This window comes from Lichenostomus cassidix, chromosome 3, assembly GCF_008360975.1.
Source record: "Lichenostomus cassidix isolate B80296 chromosome 3, HeHo_3.0, whole genome shotgun sequence".
Lineage (NCBI taxonomy): Eukaryota > Metazoa > Chordata > Aves > Passeriformes > Meliphagidae > Lichenostomus > Lichenostomus cassidix.
The window spans coordinates 49,694,044-49,716,101 of record NC_139483.1 but is presented as its reverse complement, the minus strand read 5'-3'; the positions used below and the strand labels follow the sequence as shown (position 1 = coordinate 49,716,101).

At 43.4% G+C, this 22,058-nt stretch overlaps 1 long non-coding RNA gene across 5 annotated transcripts in view; it reads right to left on the bottom strand.

The window, feature by feature from the left end:
- Positions 1 to 21,778, bottom strand: part of LOC146439675 (uncharacterized) — a 91,646-nt gene extending 69,868 nt beyond the window's left edge. For all 5 annotated transcript variants that reach the window (XR_014850874.1, XR_014850871.1, XR_014850873.1 and 2 more), the window contains exons 1-3: positions 21,645 to 21,778; positions 11,744 to 11,838; positions 8,490 to 8,677 (exon numbers count right to left, since the gene is read on the bottom strand). This is a non-coding gene — a long non-coding RNA (uncharacterized LOC146439675). The remainder of the gene's footprint in view (positions 1 to 8,489; positions 8,678 to 11,743; positions 11,839 to 21,644) is intronic.
- Between the last annotated feature and the right edge of the window lie 280 nt (positions 21,779 to 22,058).

Below are 22,058 nucleotides of genomic sequence, written 5' to 3'. Positions count from 1 at the left end.
TCCTGATGTTGCACAGGAACAAGGTTGAAACTCCGTGGGCCTTGTTTTTCCTGTAACCAAATTAAGCGTGATTGGGTTACAAACCAATTCAGCTCAGTTGGGTTGATTCCCTCTCTGACTTTACACAAAAAGTAGTCTGCCTGCTCACCTCCATGCACAGGGATTTGCTGGTGGAGAGGAAGCTACGTGCTAATTTCAATCATTGCACAAGCTCACACAGCTCCTCTTCAAACAGCTGAGAGGGAGCGACGTGCCCTCACTCCACAGTTACATTTGGTCACTCAGTTAAGTGTGAGAACCCACAGACTGCAGGATCAAATCCTGCAAACCCTTCTTTTCTTCTCAAGAGCCCAGACCAGCCCTAAAGGATGTAAACATGAATTACAGGAGGTGCAGAAGGGATTTCAGAGTGCATTAATAAACAGGATTTGGCTACAGCAACAAGGGAGCAAATACACATTTTATTCAGTTCTCCCAGCTACTGGAAAAATAACCTTAAAGCAAAGGGGTGGGCAGTGAGGAGATTAACACTGCCACTTAAATCCACTTGCATCTAGAGCCACGTGCAGTGCCTCTCCCACACCAGTAAGGCACTGTCACCACTGAAACCTGTTTGCCCTCATGCTGGTGGTCCCTGATGAGCAGATCTACTCAACAGCGAATGCCTGGTGCCAAAGGTAGAAAGAAACAAGAAGGAGAAGAGAGGCCAAATAAAAATTCCTCAGCCACCCATCTGTTTTCAGAGGGAGAGAGAAAATATTTCATTTTCTACCTGTAAAGAAAAATGGATTCATGTCACATCCTTCCTTGATTATCCCCAGTATTATGCAATTCAATAGATTTGCTGTCTTGATTAGACAGGCAGAATAGAATTTTAATTGTGAGGCTCTGGAAGGCAAAATGGAGAGATTTGTATGAAAAAACTGGGAGGCAGCAACATTATTGGAAGGCTGAGCTTTTTATAGTCAGTCTTTCTGCTTCATTCGACCATCTGCCTTTACTTGTGCTCTGCTGCTTGGGGTTGAGAAGTTGCTGGCTTTAAAAATGAGCCGCAAAGTTTAACCAGATAAATAAATGTGTGCAAGATCTCTCCCTACTAGAAGAACAGCCTTCAGCATTCCAGCTACATATGCTGACAAAAAGAATGCTTTAATTTTAGCATTGTTTTTACTGTTTATCAAACAGAAATTATGCATGTAGTTACTTGCACAAGTCATAGTTAAAAGAAAGTCCCTTTCATAAAGGCCTGAGAATTGTAGACTGACAAAACTATTTTACTGGGGGGCAAAAAGATAATTTTTTTTTTTTTTTTTTTTTTTAGCTGTGTGCTTATAGGTATATTGGTAGGAAGGGGAGTTGGCTGGCCTAGGCTAGTGTTTGCGGGTCAGGGAGAAGGTAGGAGTGTCTGAGTCAGAAGCCAATGCTAATTTAAGGAATCTGGGGCTTTGTTCATGCCAGAAATCAGAGCTGCACTCAATCCAGGACCAGGTGAAAGCAAATGTGGACTTTCTGATACCTTAATTCTACATCAGTGATGAAATGTGCCAGTCATATTTACTGGCTAGGCAGGTAAGCAGTAAAGCCAGAAATTTGGGTAGACAAAACAGTTTGAATGGCATGTGGTAGTTTCCACTACAGGGATTCAACTCCTTTTGGGACATTATTTGTAAACAGTGATTTTCTGAGGTATAATTTTCTCTCTGTCTTTTTAATCATAAAAACACTGGAGACCAAATGCATGAGTTCCACAAGTTCATACATGGATTGTTCAGAATTCAAATACACAAATTCCAGTCCAAATAATCCATATTGACTTCTGTAAGGTACCTGATTTAACTCACTATGAGCAGACTCTTAACAGTTCAGTGGTGTGCTTTCTCTCCATGAAAAAATGTAAAAGCATGTTGGATTTGTCCCAACAGGAAAAACAATAGCAACCATAAACAGTTTCAAAGGGCTGGGAATAGGTTCCCTGCCCAGATCTAACCTTCTCCATAGGTTGCAGGAAATAGGTCCATAGGAAATAAATACAAAAAGTGCCTTGAAATACACTGTTGCTACTAGACAAGGAATTGATATTACTTTATTGTAGTGTCAGTATTTTCTTCTTTTCTCTAAAAGGGCCCTAGAGATCCTAGTGTCCAGTTAGTCTAAATATCTGAAAACTCTGGAAGTTTAAAGCTTCTGATCTGACAAATTATGCTGGAACTCTCCTAAGACTATTCAACATATGGAGATTTCAGGAATTTCCACCTTCTTGATGGAAATATTTGTGTACAACACCTTGTTACCTCCCTTTGCTGTGGTCCTGGCAGTACAGCTGAGACTGCCTGGCACTCAAGCACTGTCCAGTGGCACCCTTGTTTCAGCTACCATTTCACCCCACTTCCACAGTGACCTCTGGAGAAAGGCTTTCCTGGTTTTCATAGAAACTCTGCTTGGTGTAATTTCTGCATCTGCACAGGACGTACAGCCTCTAACTGTAATGTCACTGTTTCTACACCATTTTTCACTTTTGTAGGTTTGGAACTATGCAGACTCTTGTGAGGTGTGAAAAACCTGTACCATCATCTACTGAGCGGTATTTTAGGAGGAAAAAGGAACAGTTTGGTTTTTTTACAGAGGTCAGCTTATCCATCACATTTTACTTACAATGTTTTTCCTTATCTCAAGGAATAAAGTGTTCATTCAAGGACTGTGCTCATACTTCACATGGAGTTTTCTTTACCGCTTGAAGGAGTGTTACAATAAGAAGGGAGAAAGCAAACTAATAGCAAAAAAAAGTAAAGAAGTAGCTATAGAAGTGAAGCTACACTGCCTTTAAACATTGCCAGAACACTTGTAAATCTCATTTCAAGGCAGGCATAACAGACAATTAGCGACTGACTCAAGGAAATACTTAAAATGTGCCCTTCTACAGCAAAGCACTTAAGTATCTGATTATACTCAGTCTTGCCTTTTACCTCAGCATTTATTTATATACTTTGCTAAGCCTGATTCTGAACAAGTAAAGCTCTTCTGAATTTAAGACACTTTACTGAGAAGATCAAGATAATATTTCAACTGATTAACCAGAGTTAAGGGCTTCTCCTTCTCAGAGATATGAAGGACATGCTGATACAACTGAATTCAATAAAAACTCTAAATGCTTGCTGCCATCCTGGAAAATGGTACCTTTTCTTAGGGATCTCAGATGCAGCTTTCATGTCTGATGTCAGGCACCTGCATATGGAAATGTTGTTATTGCTGTGTTAAACCCTAATCAGTTGCTATTACTGCAGGGGTTAAGCAAGCGAGTTTGGAATTTGAACCTGCACAAACAAAATCCCATGCACAGAGCAATGGGCCATCTGCAGTACCAAAGAAAATGTATGGTCCAGCTGTTCCATGGCTTCTCCTTTCTGTGCCTTGCAGAATCGGTACTGCTGTGCTTAATGATAACACGTTTATCAAAATACACAGAAATACATGTTAATTTTAAAATGTATCAAGTGTAAAAGAGAAAGAAAAGGAGAAAAGCATTGCTGCAACCTTCTCTTTGTGGACTTTCCGAATTTTTATTCTAAACACGAGTCTAACATCATTCATGGAAATACCAACTCAGCACTGTTGAACAGCAGTCTGTTTCTTTATATTTATTTTGCCCCCTCATATTTTCTTCCATTAAAGTTTTGCAATGTACACAAACAAACTGCAATGAGAAAAAAAAAAGACAAAATGGAACGCATAAAAAGGCAGGCAATAGAAATGACCTTTGCCACTCCTTTGACAGTATTTTGCACATTTCTCTGCTAGTGGCTAAGGCTTTTTTTTACACTTTCAGGCAACCGTAGATGATAACATGAATAAAATTGTATGGTGTCTCATGAATTTAACAGAAACATTTTAGAGGCAATAATTGCTCTTTCTGGAGTGTACTTTAATTTAGAGATGGAATTCTTCCTGTGATTTATGTAGCAGTATATTTTATACCATGTAAGGTATGCTTTTAAAACTGCCTCCTCACATACACACCTTTTTGAAATGTTTGCCTTCATACACACACTCACACAAACACAAAAATCCATAGACATTATGCACATATATAAAATGTGGCTAAATCCATGTATGAAGGCAGATATTTGTGTTTGCACAAATGCAGAAATTTCAAATTATTCTACCTTTAATTAGATCATACTTTGGTATAATGCAGAGCCACAATAAATTATAAGCAAAAGATGACAGTCTAAGGGAAAACATAGGAAACACTTGTGACTGACCTTTAATGCTTTCCAGGAGTAGAGGGGCAAATTTGTAAGGGGCAAATTTTGGGTCTTTTTGGAATCACCACAAACTTCTGATTAGCGGAAATAACCAGATGCTGGTTGCGTTGTAGTTTCTCATCCTTTTGATACATGCCCAAGCAGAAGACACTCTGTGTGTAATGAAATGCTAAGGAGACAGAAACATGGCATCTGCTTGTCTTCAAGACTGTCTTCATCTGCCACAAAGAAGGTCACAGCCCATTGTATTGGTTATAGTACAGACTGCAACAAACAGATTTATGCAGCTGATGGGCCCATTCTTTCCATCTGCCAAACACTTTCTATGCCTGCTACGCATGGTGCAACCAGTGCTGTGTGTTTACTGCTGCTCTCCACCAAAGTAACCATGTGAACATGCTAATGCCAGTGACCCAGTCACACTCTGCTATGGCTGGCTTAGGAACCTGGGGACTAGAAGCCAGGAACTTTATTCCTTTTTTCTTCCACTTGCTGGATTTCCCTTTTTCCTATCCCACAAATTTAACCAAGATTTCACAAATTTTCCCGCTCTGCAGCAAAAGGAAACCAGCAGCCTTGTGTAAATTTTTCCACACACAAGTGAAGCTGGCCCATTGCACCCTAGCCTTCAGATGGGGCAGTCAGCCAGGACAAAATACTATGTGTATCCAAGTCTCTGGATGGCCATTTCCCCAGCTGCTAAACTACAGCCAGAAGACTTAAGCCTAAAGGATACTATTTGTAGTTTCCCTTACTGGAGAACAGCAACACCAGATTGTGATTGTCCCTGGAACAGCCTTAGGACCCTGGCATCCCACATCCCTCAGAAGCTGGTTGACTAGTGGGCTAATGATCTAGCTTGAAATCTTTCCTCCACTCCAAAGGTATTTAATTAGTAACAAGTACTGGAGTAGTTGGAATGGGAAGGCAGAAGACAAAGAGCAGCAGAGCAGCCCAGTGCTTCAGACACACTCCTTACTTCATTTTCAGGAAGACAGAGAAGTAAACTCATGTCTGCTGTATCTAAGTGAGCTGTGGAGACAGCTTTCTTTAACCTAAGAACCAATTCTGTTAGCCTTTTTCACATTCACTATTCTTTCAAATAATATTCCCATTTCAGTCGGGTACCTGTAGAAGAAGTAACTGTTTAGCATGAGAATGATGGGCCAAGGCCCCCTACAACCTAGGCATAAAGGACTAGGGCTTTTTCATTTCTTTTTTCTCCTCCATGTGTCCTTCTGTGAGTCCCTCCCTGGAAATGGAAATGGTGTATTGTAATGCAGATTTCCTGCAGAATCTCACAGATCACTCTCTGCAGGGATTTCACTCTTCAGCTGAAATACTTTTCAGGCCATGGTATTGTTCATTTATTCAACAGCTTTATTTTTAAACATGGAATACTATAATTGTGTATTACTAATTCCTTTTAAAATCATTATAGTGTTTATTTTTTGATTGAGGCTTGAGGGCTCAAGATCATTTAGCAGAGTTTTGTTGGTGTCTTTTTTATTCCATTATTTATGAATTTAAAATACACTATGAAAGGATTAAAAGTAAAGTAAAAGACCTCAAAACCCCACAAGTCTTGTTTTCTTTACTTCAATCCCAGCACCCAGTCTGTTTTCTCTTTCATGCTTTCCGCCGAGAACCATTTTCTTTAATGTAATCACTGGCTGATTGACTCTTGCCTCTGTTTTCACTTTGCTCCTATTTTTGGAGGTCACAGAAACAGCAAAGGTTTCATTTAACTTCTCATTAGAGACCACACTTCGGCCCCAAAGCACTCAAGAGCCCAGAGCCAGGCAGAGAAACACCATCCACCTCAGCCCAGAGCCGAGATGTAAGACTACAACTGGGAAGTGGGAAAACTCTTGGCCCTGTCCTGAATTCAGTCCTGGGAGGAGCCCTGGTCTCTGCTCCAGTGCTGAAGTGACCAGCACATAGGTCATCTTCAGCAGTGCTGTGACATCTCCCTCACAAGGGTTTCAAAAAAGTCACACAAGTCAAAAGGAGTGACATGATGTTGAAGAGCCTCTCTCTGCCCAGCAGGTAAAGGGAAGATCTCTGCCCCAATGCCACTAGTGCAGCTGGTACAGAGGAAAGATTTTCTGGGCAGACATCTAAGCTTTTGTTGTGCAGCTGCTTCAGAGAGATTAATCCAGTTTTTGTGGAGAAAGGGAAAGACTGACCCACAGAAAACAAGATCCCTGTGGAGGAGGGAGGGGGGAAGGGTGGTAGTCACTAGCTTCCCCCACCACTGCAAACAAACATTTGGTCTGAGCCTACTCCCATCATCTCACAGAATCACAGAATTGCTAGGGCTGGAAGGGATCACTGGAGTTCATCCATGCTGTATGCCTTACCTATGGTAACACTTCAGCAGCAAGAGAATACATTTGTCCTGGGCCTGTTCTTACTGTGGCAATCCATGGTAGAGCCTGGAGAAATCAGTGCTGTCTTCAAAGTCCAAACTTGCTGGCAGTACCTGACAGGATGGCTTAGGAGCTCTAAACAAAATAAGCTCTGAACTGCACTATGTGGTGATCAGATATTAATTATTTTTTTCGAAAAGAAGCAGGAAGGTTTGTCCTTGCAATGATTACTACAGCACACAAAATTTGTGGTCTGGCTCATGGAAAAATCCTGAAGCATTACACTATGTTCAAGAAGTTGTTTGCACCTTACTGTGCAGAGCAAAGTTTGAGTCCTGTAGACATTAATAGGTCTCAAACATGCTTAACTATGGAAGATTTCATCCCACTGAAAGCAAAGCATGGGATTAGGAATTTTGCTGAATCTGAGCCTCCAAAAAACCTGAGTTGTATTGCTGGTCGGCAAGTAATGACCACAGGTATGTTTTTATATCTCCAAAGTAAAAAACATCCCAAATTGAAAAGGACTATTTAGACTTTGGTTAAGGAACCCTGAACAGAAATATTTTCTATGGGCTAATAACAGTTGTAACCCCTTACATTATCTTTATACACTGAGATCTGTCTTAAAATGTGTGTGGGCAGTTCCCATTGATGCATGTAAACATACATTATTTAATAAAAAATAATTGATTTAGAATTGTAAAAAATCAGCAGCCTTACAGAGAAAAGGGACAGCAGTAGACAGATACATTTAAAGTACTAATGACTCTGCCTTATGAGAGTAGCTTTACCCCGTGTATAATGCATGAGTGGTAAAATAGGTCAAACCCTGGAAGCATCCACATCTTTGAAATCATTATGAATACAATGGTTTTACTGCATCAACAATTGCATAAGAGCTCCAAAGCAAAGGCGCATGTGGAATGCAAAACATAATGAAAATCCTTGCTCTTGTGTTGCAGATTAGAGAGCTACTACAGATTTTGGATCCTTTCCCAGTTTTAATACAGTTACTTTCCTGTGGCCAGTGCTTCTACATTTTCATTTCTCTGTGTGATAGGAATTTGCTCCTTTGTTCTTTTTGTACTGTTCGTAAGATTTCAGCTGTTTGTGATACACAAAATTTGGCATATTAGCAATGACAGTCATTTTTATTCAAAGAAAAGTTTGGCCATCCCATTTGTATTTTGCTAGAACTTGCACAGACAGGGGAGGGCTTCATCCCATGACATCCCATCCCCCACAAACAGGGGAAGCTCGTTCACTGCCTACCTACCACTGCAGCTAAAGTTATGTCAGTGCCAGGTAATGAAAAGGCTTTGTTACTTAACAGGCAAATAATAGAGAGCCTTTGTGCAGGGATAATTACAGTGGTTTGGATATTCCTGGATTAACTCTTGGGATGAACGCTCATCTCAGTAAATCACTAATAAATATACATAAGCACCATGTCTCTCTCTATTTTATACTCTAGTCATCTTGGTCATACTACTCACAGGTTTATCTGGGGCTGATTATGACGGACGTAATGCCCTTTGCCCATCCCTGCTGTATGACTGTAACATAAGTCAGAACTTCCTGCATTTTACCTCCATCAATCTGTCTTCTGATAAAGCAGCAACAAGGTTGCATAGCTTGCTGGCTGCTGGGAAGAGTAACTGGCAAATATTTGCACAGCATTTTGAAGAAGTAGGACCTGACTCATTGCAGCATCACTTCAGTTTTTACATCAGTATTAAGCATCAAAATTCATGTCACTATCATCTAAAAAAAACCAAAAAAATCCAGCTGCTGAGGAGCAAGCCCATAAAGGACCATGTGTTATTGCTGCTCTCCTTGCACTATTTCTTACCTGTTATTCTTGCTGAGTTACCCTTTGTTTGAGCTAGCTCACCATTTAGGTCAGTGTGGGGTTTCTGAGAACGAGGGAAGGGATGCAGGGCGCTGATGGGTACCAGGGATGCCTGGACAGAGGAGAAGGAATCACCTTTGCCTGGACCTCTTGCTAGTGTGAAAACTCTCCAGGTCAAAGACTGGTTCCTATGGAAAGAAGAAAAGTGTTGAAATCATATCAGGAACCCCAAATACTGATCACAAAGATGTCATGCATGTGTGCATGTTGTGCCTTCATAATTTATGTTTGTGAAAAATCAACAAAAGCCTAACACTTGGCTGTATTTGCAGCCCCTTATTTCACAAAATGACCCATAGATACAGGCATTGACATTTTGCTCAGTACTGTTACCCTGGACTTGAGGTCTGACTGAAGAGTTCCTGATGAAAATCATGAGGCACAAGGTCCAAATATTTATCTTATACTTACAAGCAGTATTATTTAAAGTAAATTAGGCTACCTGACAGCTGGTTGTAGTCAGAGTGTAGTCAGAGTCTACAAAATAGCCCTCTTTGAAGGAAGAGTAAGACTCAAAAGTTTACAGAGGGAAATGAAAAGTGGGAAAGTACTGCTATTATTATGGAATAAGAGTGCTGCAAAATTGCTGTGAAAATTGGAAATCCATAATTTTATTGCCAAACCTGGTTTTGCCTACAATAATACTCATGAACAGTGGAGATGGAAAAAAAGATCCATTAGGTCATTTTTCCTGTCTTCTTGTTAATTAAGAGTGTCTCCTTGCAAGGATTTTGACTGTTTTGTTCATTTAAAAAATAACTAAAGCAATGAGGATTCAACTCGTTCCCTTGGGAGACCATTCAGCAGACTTACAGACCTCACTGCTGTGAAATTTTTCCTCATTATCAGCATGGATTTTTTTTTCCTTTCATCCCCTTATTTCTAGTTATACTTGGTTGGACTATTTCTGTATTACATCAAATTCCATCATTTCATTGCACATACATGTTTCTTTCCTAAGGCAGATACTGGGCTAAATCCGAGCTCCACTGAAGAAACTGGGTGTAAACTCAGAGCAGTGATCGCCTATAATAGGTCTTTTTTTATTACATATTGAGCACATGAAGAGAATTGCTTTTAAATTCTGAATGGGAAATCTGAAAATCAATTTTTTTCTTCAGGGGTTCTTTTTTTTTTTCCCCCAAAGTATATGGCTGCCTGCTTCTCAAATCCACTTAAGCACTTAAAAATCAGCTTACAGACACCAGATTCTTCCCCTCCAAGAAAACTGAACTGACATGCTGGGGCTGCAAATCACACAGTAGTTCACATTTAAAGGGAAGGAATGTCTTATTTACTACAGGACCAGTACCAAGTATATCTTTGCTCAAATAGTTAGCTAAGGTGGATATGTTCTCTGCAAAAGGTCACAAAAGGTATGTACCACTTAAGTCTCAATTATGCTCTATTTATACCTCCCTCTGAAACTTTCCCTAATTGGGAGATTCTGGGAATTTTTCTCCATTTCGCTATATTTTGGGTATTTCATTCTCTCTGGGAGAAGGCATTTGTAGAAGAGCCAATTAAATTTTATCGATGATGATGTCAAGTAGACAGTGTAGCAAGAGAAAACTGTGTAGGCACTTAAATAATATTGTTAATTAATATTATGCATGTTGCCCCTCTTTATTTTCACCCATTCTCAGGTATCTAACACCTTTAACATTCAATCCCCTGTAAAGAAAATTAAAGCTTTATTGAAAAATCTTTCGGGGTGGGGGGTAATTCTGTCAAAACAGATTTCTAGATACTTCCTTCCTGTTTCTGCTAACTCCTCCCTTGTTTTATGTGTTGCAGTTCATATAAATTAAATACTGATTCGTAAACTAAAAGTCCTTGTGAAAATAAGGACTATCACTTGTTCTTGTGAAAATAAATTCATTTTGCTCAACTTTCCCTACATTATACACAGTCTGGGATGAAAGATTTCTTCACTGTGAAGCCTCTGGGTCTAGTCAGCTGCATGGCAGTGAAAAGAATGCATGGATTACAGGTGGTAAAAAATAAAAGTGAAAATAAATAAATGGTTAAAACTACATTAAAACACCTGTGTATATCAAGAGAGAAAAAGCCCAATGCATTCTGGAGAATGGTACAGTGCACCTGTGAACTTCTAGGCTTGCTGTGAACATGGCAGACCCTTGATATTAGCTAGTGTGAAAAATATTCTTGTGGTTTCATTTCCTCTGCAGGGTTTTGGGTTAGGGTTTTGTCTTGTGGTTTTGCCTTTTGAGGGTGTTTGTTGTTTTTTCCCTCTCTAAGCAATGAAAAATGCAAGGGAAAGAAATTTACCAGTTCAAGCCCTCAAAGAGCAGGTTTACATACACAGTCCTACCCTGTGTTTGTCACCATTTCCTAGCTCTATTACTGCACAAATCAATCTGCTTTATCATTCTCTCCTGAGAGCATGGTCCACAGTCTGGGATCTGGTTAAGAATATGTTTAAGTATTATACACACATTCATATTTTATCAGTTTATTTTTAAAAAAGCAACTTCAGGGAACTGATGGTGGTAAAATTCACGGTAGTCTTCAGATCTTCTAGATACACCCTCTACAGTTGTGGGCTACTGGGGAGAAAAACTCTGTCTCTCATTAACTCAGGGCTTGATGTCCTAAACAACAGAAGGGCCAGTGAGCCAGAAGGGCTTGCAAGGGTCGCTCTCAGTGTAAAGCACTCCATTCCTCAAGGACCAAATGATGTGCAGCACTTTTTCCAGACAAGGGACTCAGGGAAAAAAAGCCCAGATGCTGCAGCTCAGACTGTGATAAAGTTTTACCCTTCTTCTACTCTTGTGTGACTAAGAGTAGAGAGTTTCAGACTATATTCTTAGAGGCATGTTTTCCCTTATACTTGGACGTCCCCAGTATTCCTTTTTGGACCTTTTAGGAATCCTTACATCAAATGATGTGTAGTGGGTGAGACTGCTGACACTGGAAAATGCGGGATGGCTCCCTGGGACCATGATTCTCTCCAGCCTTCAGCTCAGAAAACTTAGGTGACTTCCTAGCACTCAGGGAGATTATTTTGAAACTGCATGAAACAAATCATTCCACAAAATAATTTCCACAGTCAAAAGTTGGTGATATTAGTCCATAAATCAAACTTATGTTGCATTCAGTCCCTCTACTCTGCTTTTCTCCTTGAAGACATGTAAGAAAGCCAAGGTTTCCTTACTCCAAACAGTACATACCAGCCATTGCCTTCTGAATTAACTTGAGACATGTTTGATTGCAGTTGTACCAGGGAATGAAAGTAAATTTGTTGTGATCATCAGATCCTTCAATTCTGAAAGTACAGTCAAGTCAAATATTTAGATTTGCTTCTGGTAAGCACTAATGTTTTCAAGAAGTCCCACAGATAGGCTTGGCAGTCTTCCTTTCAATTCAGAAAGGATTTTGTGTCATCAGTTACACCCTAAAACACAGAGGCTCACAGGAGCAATGCAAATTGACCTTTGCAATAATGTTGCTGATGTAAGACAGCAGTATATCTAGATTTATATATAATGTCTTGGCCAAATCTATACCAGTATTACTACAGTTTCAGCTTTTCAACAGTAGATTAAGACAGTGTCCTAGGTTGCAATATTGATGTAGTTAAGTATTCTATTACCACCAGCTGTGGGCCATTAGCTGCTATCACCCACTCCGGATGACAGGCAATGGGCCATCCGTTAGCTATTATCACTTGCTAACGACCCACCCCGCATGACAGGCAATGGGCCATCAGGGACCCACCGTGTGACTCATGGACTTATCTCATCCCATTGTGAGATGCTCTGCCGAGGAGGGAGGAGCCAGGTGTTCCCACCTGGATATAAGCTAGCCTTGGAACTGCCTGAGCCAGCCCTGTCTACTGGGTTCCCAGAGAACCAGAGCTACTACTGGATCTTCAGCTGGAGACTAGACCTTCACAGGATCACCGCTTCAACTGGACTACTTCAGTTGGACTGCTACTACCACCCTAACAGGGTGTTAGGTTGTATCTGACTTTGTCAGTGCTTTTCCTTGTATTATTTCACTTATTTTTAATTTCAGTCTTGACTTGTGATCTCCCATTGGTTTGTTTTCAAACCAAGACATATTTTGGCGCCCAACGTGGGGCTCGACCTGGGGAAACTCAGAAATCCTATCACCACGATGCTCAGCTTATCTATATGGGTGCTTTATCTCGCTCTCTATATCTTTCCTCAAATGGGAAACTATCTGCCCGTTGTATTGCTCTTGTTACGATCAGGGCATGGCATGAAAATTGCTCTATTGGTTTATTATGCCTATTGCATAGTAACCTGTGAGGCGATGAACACCATTCGGTATATTTACTCGACTTTGTCTGCCCGGCCTAACCTGAGCTGCTCCGTCTGGGACCTCCTCAGCAATCGCACCCACCCTCTGGGGCTAGGAGGAGAGAGCGGTTTCTTCCAGCATTTCAGGCCAGGCACAGCCATCTTTGACAATATTGAGTTCTCTCTGGATGCTAAGGATGGCATAATCTTCCTGTTAGTTCTGTTTTCTTTCTTCTCTGCGACCAGCACAGTGTACCTCATGCTGAGAAACAGAACAATACTTGGTGTTGTACAGCGTCTTCTCGAAGAGGAGGAGAAAAGAAACAAGTCAGCAGGCAAGAGGAAAAGAACCAAAGGAGCAGTCAATGTCTCAACACAGACCATTGCCGAATCAGAACAGCCAAAGCCAGTAGCGGTTGCCCCCGTCCAGAAAAAGAAATCCAAGAGCAAGTCAGTCCGCACAGCGACTGATGAGGATGCGGCAGGACCATCTCACCCAGCAGAAGAGACAGAGCCGGAGATCATCACTCGCTCTCTATCCCTGGGGGAGCTGCGTGACCTACGGAGGGAATTCACCCGGCAGGCGAATGAGTCCATCTTGACCTGGCTGCTCCGCATCTGGGACGCCGCAGCTAATGACACTATTCTGGATGGAAGTGAGGCCAGACAACTGGGATCCCTGTCTCAGGATGTGGTCATTGACCAAGGGATTGGGAAAACCCAGGAAACTCTCAGCCTCTGGCGGCGATTGCTGCTGAGTGTACAGGACAGATACCTGTGCAAAGAAGACCTCCAGATGCACCAAAGGAAATGGAACACAATAGAACAAGGTATCCGATGCCTGAGGGAATTGGCTGTGCTAGAGATCATTTTCTCAGACAATGAGAGATTCCCCAAGAGCCCAGATAATGTCCGGTGCACTTCACAAATGTGGCTAAGATTCGCGCGGCTCGGACCAGAGATATACTCTCGTTACCTGGCAACACTGCAGTGGAGGGAAGGCGAAGACCAGGTGGGCGTGTTAACAAACAAACTGAGAATTTACGAGGACACTGTCACCGCTCCACTACGCACTCAGGTCTCATCAGTGGAAACAAACCTGGTCGAGCAAGTCCGGAGCTTGATTGAAGAGAGCCTCCAGAAACTAAGGAAAGAGTTCAAAGAAGGATTTTTCCATGTCACACCGAAACCAACCAGAGTCTCTGCCATCAGGAGCAGACGTCCCCCAGCCAGGGAAAGAAGACAAACCCCGCGACGTGACCTCTGGTTTTTCCTGCAGGAGCATGGGGAAGACATGAGAAAGTGGGATAGGAAACCCACCTCCTCCTTAGCAGCCCGGGTACGTGAATTGAAAAAGGAAACATCCACTTCAGGAGGCTCATCTAGGTACAACACTGCCCCAGTCTCTTGTGGACAGAACCCCCGACAGAATGGAAATGATAATATGACTGATCCTCTTGAAGGAACCTCAGGAACACATTTACAGAAGAACATCGTGCACCAAAAACAGGATTAGAGGAGCCCTGCCTCTAGCCAGGTAGAGGAAAGGGATAATCGGATCTATTGGACTGTGTGGATCCGATGGCCTAGCACGTCTGACCCACAAAGATACACGGCTTTGGTTGACACCGGCGCTCAGTGCACCCTGATGCCATCCAGGTATGTGGGGACCGAATCCATTTCCATTTCTGGGGTGACAGGAGGATCCCAGCAGCTGACTGTACTGGAAGCTGAAGTGAGTTTAACTGGGAACGAGTGGCAGAAACACCCCATTGTGACTGGTCCAGACGCCCCATGCATCCTCGGCATAGACTATCTCAGGAGTGGATATTTCAAGGACCCGAAGGGACATCGCTGGGCTTTTGGGATAGCAGCTGTAGAGACGGAAGACATAAGACAACTGAATACCCTGCCCGGTCTCTCAGATAACCCGTCTGCTGTAGGACTACTGAGAATTGAAGAACAGCGGGTACCAATTGCTACAGCTACAGTGCACCGCCGGCAATACCGCACTGACAGAGACTCTGTGGCCCCCATCCATAAGATGATTCGGGATCTGGAGAGCCAAGGGGTGGTCAGCAAGGCTCACTCACCCTTTAACAGCCCTATATGGCCGGTGCGTAAGTCCAGTGAAGAATGGAGACTGACGGTGGATTACCGTGGCCTGAATGAAGTCACACCACCACTGAGTGCTGCTGTACCGGACATGTTGGAACTTCAGTATGAACTGGAATCCAAGGCAGCAAAGTGGTATGCGACCATTGATATTGCCAATGCCTTTTTCTCCATTCCTCTGGCAGCAGAGTGCAAGCCTCAGTTTGCTTTCACCTGGAGAGGTGTGCAGTACACGTGGAACCGACTGCCCCAGGGGTGGAAGCACAGTCCCACCATCTGCCATGGACTGATCCAGGCTGCACTGGAAAAGGGTGAGGCTCCAGAACATCTGCAGTATATTGATGACATCATTGTGTGGGGGGACACAGCAACGGAAGTATTTGGGAAAGGAGAGAAAATCATCAGAATTCTCCTGGAAGCCGGTTTCGCCATCAAGAAGAGCAAAGTCAAGGGACCTGCCCGAGAGATCCAGTTCCTGGGAGTAAAGTGGCAAGACGGACGGCGTCAGATTCCTTCTGAGGTCATCAATAAGATCATCGCGATGTCTCCACCAACCAACAAGAAGGAGACGCAAGCTGTCCTAGGCGCCATAGGCTTTTGGAGAATGCACATCCCTGAGTACAGCCAGATTGTGAGTCCTCTCTACCTCATAACCCGCAAGAAGAACGATTTCCGCTGGGGCCCTGAACAGCAGCAAGCCTTCACCCAGATCAAACAGGAGATCGCTCATGCGGTAGCCCTGGGACCAGTCAGGACAGGACCAGAGGTAAAGAATGTGCTTTACTCTGCAGCTGGGAGCCATGGTCTGTCCTGGAGCCTTTGGCAGAAGGTGCCTGGTGAGACCCGAGGTCGACCACTGGGATTCTGGAGTCGAAGTTACAGAGGGTCTGAAGTCAACTACACTCCTACCGAGAAAGAAATCTTGGCAGCTTACGAAGGAGTCCAAGCCGCCTCAGAGGTGATCGGCACAGAAACACAACTTCTCCTTGCACCCCGACTGCCAGTGCTGGGGTGGATGTTCAAGGGAAGGGTTCCCTCTACCCACCATGCCACTGATGCCACGTGGAGCAAATGGATTGCCCTCATCACACAGCGCGCCCGTATTGGAAACCCAAATCGCCCTGGGATTCTGGAAATTATAACAAACTGGCCTGAAGGTGAGACTTTTAAATTATCTTCAGAAGAAGCAGAGGAGCAAGTAGCACGTGCTGAGGAAGCACCCCGTATAACGAGCTGCCGGAGAGTGAAAGACGCTATGCCCTCTTCACCGATGGGTCCTGCCGAATTGTAGGCGCAGATCGGAAGTGGAAAGCTGCAGTGTGGAGCCCCACACGACAAGCTGTACAGGCTACCGAGGGACAAGGTGGATCGAGTCAGGTCGCAGAGCTTAAAGCCATCCAACTGGCTTTGGATATTGCCGAACGAGAGAAATGGCCAAGGCTTTATCTCTACACCGACTCCTGGATGGTAGCCAATGCACTGTGGGGATGGTTAGATCGCTGGAGAAAGGCTAACTGGCAGCGCAGAGGAAAACCCATCTGGGCCGCTGAGATTTGGCAGGACATCGCCGCCCGGGCAGAAAAGCTGACTGTGAAAGTTCGACACGTGGATGCACATGTACCCAAGAGTCGGGCTAATGAAGAGCATCGTAACAACGAGCAGGTGGACCGAGCTGCCAAGGTGAAAGTGTCACAGGTGGATCTGGACTGGCAGCACAAAGGAGAGTTATTTCTAGCTCGTTGGGCCCATGATGCCTCTGGTCATCAAGGGAGAGATGCAACATACAGGTGGGCTCGTGACCGAGGGGTGGACTTGACCATGGACAACATCTCACAGGTGATCCACAGCTGTGAGACTTGCGCTGCAATCAAACAGGCCAAGCGGGTGAAGCCTCTGTGGTATGGTGGACGATGGTCAAAGTACAGGTATGGGGAAGTATGGCAAGTTGACTACACCACCCTTCCCCAAACCCGCCAAGGAAAGCACTACGTGTTGACCATGGTGGAAGCAACCACGGGATGGTTAGAGACCTACCCTGTGCCTCATGCTACTGCCCGGAACACCATCTTGGGCCTGGAAAAGCAAGTCCTGTGGAGACATGGTACCCCTGAGAGAATCGAGTCTGACAATGGAACCCATTTCAAGAATGGCCTCATAAGCACCTGGGCTAGAGAACACGGAATTGAATGGATATACCACATCCCCTATCATGCACCAGCTGCCGGGAAAGTTGAACGGTGCAACGGACTACTGAAGACAACTTTGAAGGCACTTGGCGGGGGAACCTTCAAAAATTGGGAACTGAACTTAGCAAAGGCCACCTGGATGGTTAACACAAGGGGTTCTATCAATCGAGCCGGTCCTGCCGAGTCCGAACCTTTGCACACAGTGGATGGAGATAAAGTCCCTGTGGTACACATAAGAGGTTTTTTTAGGAAAGACTGTTTGGATTAGTCCCACCTCAGGGAAAGGCAAACCCATCCGTGGAGTGGTTTTTGCCCAAGGACCTGGTTATACTTGGTGGGTGATGCAGGCAGATGGAGAAACCCGTTGTGTCCCACAAGGAGACCTTATCTTAAGTGAGAACTGTGTAGATGGTAATAGAATAAGGGGTGGATAATGTCCTAGGTTGCAATATTGATGTAGTTAAGTATTCTATTACCATCAGCTGTGGGCCATTAGCTGCTATCACCCACTCCGGATGACAGGCAATGGGCCATCCGTTAGCTATTATCACTTGCTAACGACCCACCCCGCATGACAGGCAATGGGCCATCAGGGACCCACCGTGTGACTCATGGACTTATCTCATCCCATTGTGAGATGCTCTGCGGAGGAGGGAGGAGCCAGGTGTTCCCACCTGGATATAAGCTGGCCTTGGAACTGCCTGAGCCAGCCCTGTCTACTGGGTTCCCAGAGGACCAGAGCTACTACTGGATCTTCAGCTGGAGACTAGACCTTCACAGGATCACCGCTTCAACTGGACTACTTCAGTTGGACTGCTACTACCACCCTAACAGGGTGTTAGGTTGTATCTGACTTTGTCAGTGCTTTTCCTTGTATTATTTCACTTATTTTTAATTTCAGTCTTGACTTGTGATCTCCCATTGGTTTGTTTTCAAACCAAGACAGACAGTAATAACAAAAAAAAAATTACTAGCAGGTAAGGTGGCTTGAATTTACTGTAAGAAAGTCTTCTCTTACTAATTGTCTGACCAGCCCTTTCTCCCAGCACTGCACATGGTAGGGCAGCTCCAGCAAAAGTACCTGTAGTTCCCAGTGAAAACTAGTAGAGACAAGTTCCCAGCAGGTTCCTGGACATTGTTTTGTCTAAAGCTACTCAGCCATTCCGTGCAGCAAAGCAGCTACTATCTTAGAACTCCTGCTTGACCAGAGGGGCTGCATTGCTGTTAGCAATGGGGAGGCATAGGGACAGTTTTCAGGAAAAAGAAAAAAAGAAAGAAAAAAATAGGAAAACCTTTATGAAGGCAAGGGCATGGAAGTGACAGTTCAAACCAAGCAGCTCCAAAGTGCTATTACTAATTTCAGAATCCTCTAAAAGTGTGAATAAAAGCATGAATTCAAATTAATCGTCTTTTAAAGTCGCTGAGGTAGCACTCTGACTATTACCTGTGCTTTTAGAGTGCATCTCAAATGTGTCATTCAGGCTTCTGAAGACAAGAAAGATACGAATGAATCACCTTGTTACAAATTAATCAACCTGGGATTAGAGCTAAAAATTTCAAAAGCACCTTAAAATGACTTAGAAATCTAATTCCCATTTTCAGAATTGACTTAGGCAGTTACATCCTGACTCTAGTCAAAAGTCAATGGGATGATAACTCCTAAATCACTCATAATACATCCAGAAATGTTACCCACTTCTACATGTAACACCATACCAAGCGCCTCTGTAGTCCCATTTGCCCTTCAGTGGGCGTCCCAGGCTTCTGCTTTTTCATCCCTGATTTCAGTCTACATTTACCATATCTTGTACTTTCATTTTCATTAAGCATTTTGAAAGATGGAGGCTTCAAACAGTGAGCTACTCATTCATTCATCTTTCCACACGGAAACCTAGCATCAGTAAAACACCAATTTCAGACCTTTTTTTTAACTAATGAGGAAACAATATTTTTTCTTGACATTGACAGCAAAAATCCATCCACCCATTTGTATGTTTTACAAGATGGTACAGCATCTACTACTGCCACATCTCAGACTTCAGCATATGTTTTGGTCTTCTTTCAGTTACATGCCTTTTTCAAAAGTTAAGGGCCAATCATAGGATGGACAAAGTTTCATTTGAGTCCTAAAGAGATAAAGCAATAGTTGAACTATCTGGATAGTACTGCTCTTTCATTGACCAGATTATGATAACATCCTTTTTTTCCCTTGGGGCATTGGAAATATCCTTTTATTTTTCCATCTCTGTCCCCTTCCACCCTGTGTCTGTCTCGTCCATTGTATCTGCAACATTATGTTGGGAGCACTTCTATCACAAACGTCTGATTCCACTATGGTACAAGCTATAAGAAATAAACTAAAAAGTACACATGTCTAGATTACACCTATTCACAGGCATATACAAACATAATATCTTGCTCTCTGGTACAAAAATTATGAACTAGCCAGTGCTAGTGAATGACCAGTTAGAAAAAGGAATTAAGATAAGGCAGGCAGGCAGTGAACAAAAGCAAAAATCACATTCTGATCTGAAGGGAAATTATATTCACTGTAAGTCAGCAGTCACCCTGGCTTTCAGCTCTTTTTATGATTTCTCTTCCCTGCCCCCACTCACCTCATGCTTTTTTTATTGCTTACTTTTTAGTTCTTTTGCCCAAGACTGTATTTTTCACTCTTTTGTAATCTTCCCTAGACAAAAGCACAGGACTTGGGGAAAAGGATCAGGGAAAGGGAAATTCCTATCCTGACACTTATTTCTTCAGTGACCTTGACAAAGTCACCTAATTTATTGTTTCCCTTACTGTAACAAAATGGACAGGAATGAAAATGAAGTCTTTTTCTAGCAGCCACAACCGCTTTGTGATCCAAGCCTGTCGCCTGGGTGTGCTCTGAAACGCCGGACTAAGTTAGCAGAGATCCGAGCTGTAATTGTTATCAGTAATGCCTCGCCTCTCCCCCAGCCACACTTTCTATGGCGGTCAATACCTGTTCAGCAGCCGGTCATGGTGGGAGAATAGCAATCACCACAATAAATGCTATGCCCTTTCTCCCAAGCCTGTTGCATCTCAATAAACTTCGCAGTGTCTCCAGCAAAGGGGGAATTCAAAAGGGTGGTCCCAAATCAGGACTCTGAAGGGCTTTGCATTCAGAATAAAACACTATGGGAGTATCATGATGACAGCTGCACTTACATCACTGAAAATAATTATTCTGATCCATGAACACAAGCTAAGCCGTAAGAATAGTCTTGTAAGCAAGGTCTGTTTTAATAGAAACATAAGTATTATGCATTACAGTCTATTATAAATTGGTTGTAATTTTCTCCTGACACTCTGTGAATTAAACTAGTTAGGATACAAAAAAAAAATAACAAATGCCACAAAGCAGAAAGCAAGCTCAGTGTCTGAAGGTTAATGATTGCTCATGAAAGCTACAGAAATAAATTATCTGCCTAGGGACACTGTCACATGATCGGCACAAAAGCTGCAACAGCCGAAAATGTTTATGTAGAGAAAAAAACATTGTCAGCATCACAGCGCCCTTCCCCCACCGCCGGAGCGGAGTCCCGAGCCAAACAGCTGCTCCTGACTGCTTACATTAAACTAATTTGTGCTGCAACATTGCAGCTGCTTAATTTTTAGACTGAACTTTATCACCAAGAAGTGTTACAATAACAAGTGATCCAGCCCTATTTCTGAAGAAATAGCAAGTTCCTCAACAACAAAGGCAGCTTAAGGTGCTGAAATTCAAGAAAGAAGTAGGAAGACAATGACCAAAACAGTGTTTTAAATCTTAATGACCTACTCTTGCTTTTACTAGGAAAGGGCTTAAAAAGAGGGTTTGCTTCTAAATTAATTGAGGAGGAGGTTGTCAGACTATGTCCCTAAGTGGACAGGGGTTGTCCCACCCCAGCATCGGGGACCAGTCACCGAGATGCACGGCATAGGCTTATGGAGCAGCAAGGTGGAAGCAAGGTGAGGTGCAGGGGCTTCCGAGGGCCACCCACCCTTCCCAGCTGGCCTCCCCTGCACCTGGTGTAGTGCGATGGCACTGCAGAGCCCATCACTCGCACCCCCTTCCCCGGAGCTGTGCTCCTGCTCTGCCCCACGCTCCCACTGCTTAGGGGTTTGCTGTCCTGCAGCACTGCTCGCCCATCCTTTCGGCCGCAGATTCACCGGTGTCTCCTTAAAACATGTATTGCACTCAACATGTAAAAAGAAGTTAAAAAAAAAGGGGGGGCGGGGGGAACCCTAGCTCATTCATATCCCAACAGCTTGAAAGGCCTGACCTCCCCCTCACCCCTCCCGCTGCCTCCCCCTGCCCCAACCCGAAAAAATGCGTCCTGAGGCACTGGCACCGGAGGAAGTGTTTACAGAGTGGTGCGCCTTGGGTAACGCAAGTGCTGCTCTTACAAAATGTCACATGTTGTTCCCCCCCTTTTCCTCTGAATTATTTTCCTCTGTTAACATGCAGGGCTTCGTCTTTTGCTGAAACAGACACTGACCTGAACTGGTGGTGATTCCTGCCAAATATGCAGGCACTGTTTTGCTACATTTCGGAATTCGGCGAAGTCCATGTGTCAGGCATTTGCTTGCGCTCAGGAAACGCCAATGCTCAGACCAAAGGCCTCCCCGCCCCCTCCCACCCCCAGTGCTTGGAATGCACACAAACTTTGCAGTTTTTAATTAGTTTTAATATGATTAATGTTTCTAGCTGCATATCTTGTTACATCCAGTATGCTTGTTAATTTTTTTTTTTAAATGTAAAAGAGGAAAAAAAAAGGGAAAGGACCATTTAAATGTACTGGTCAGTTATTAAGAAAACAAATGGAGATGGGGAAAAGAAAACCCACAACCCACCGAGAGAGCAATTACACAGTTAAACAAAAAGCTGTAGTTGCTCGCAGTGGTAACTGAGT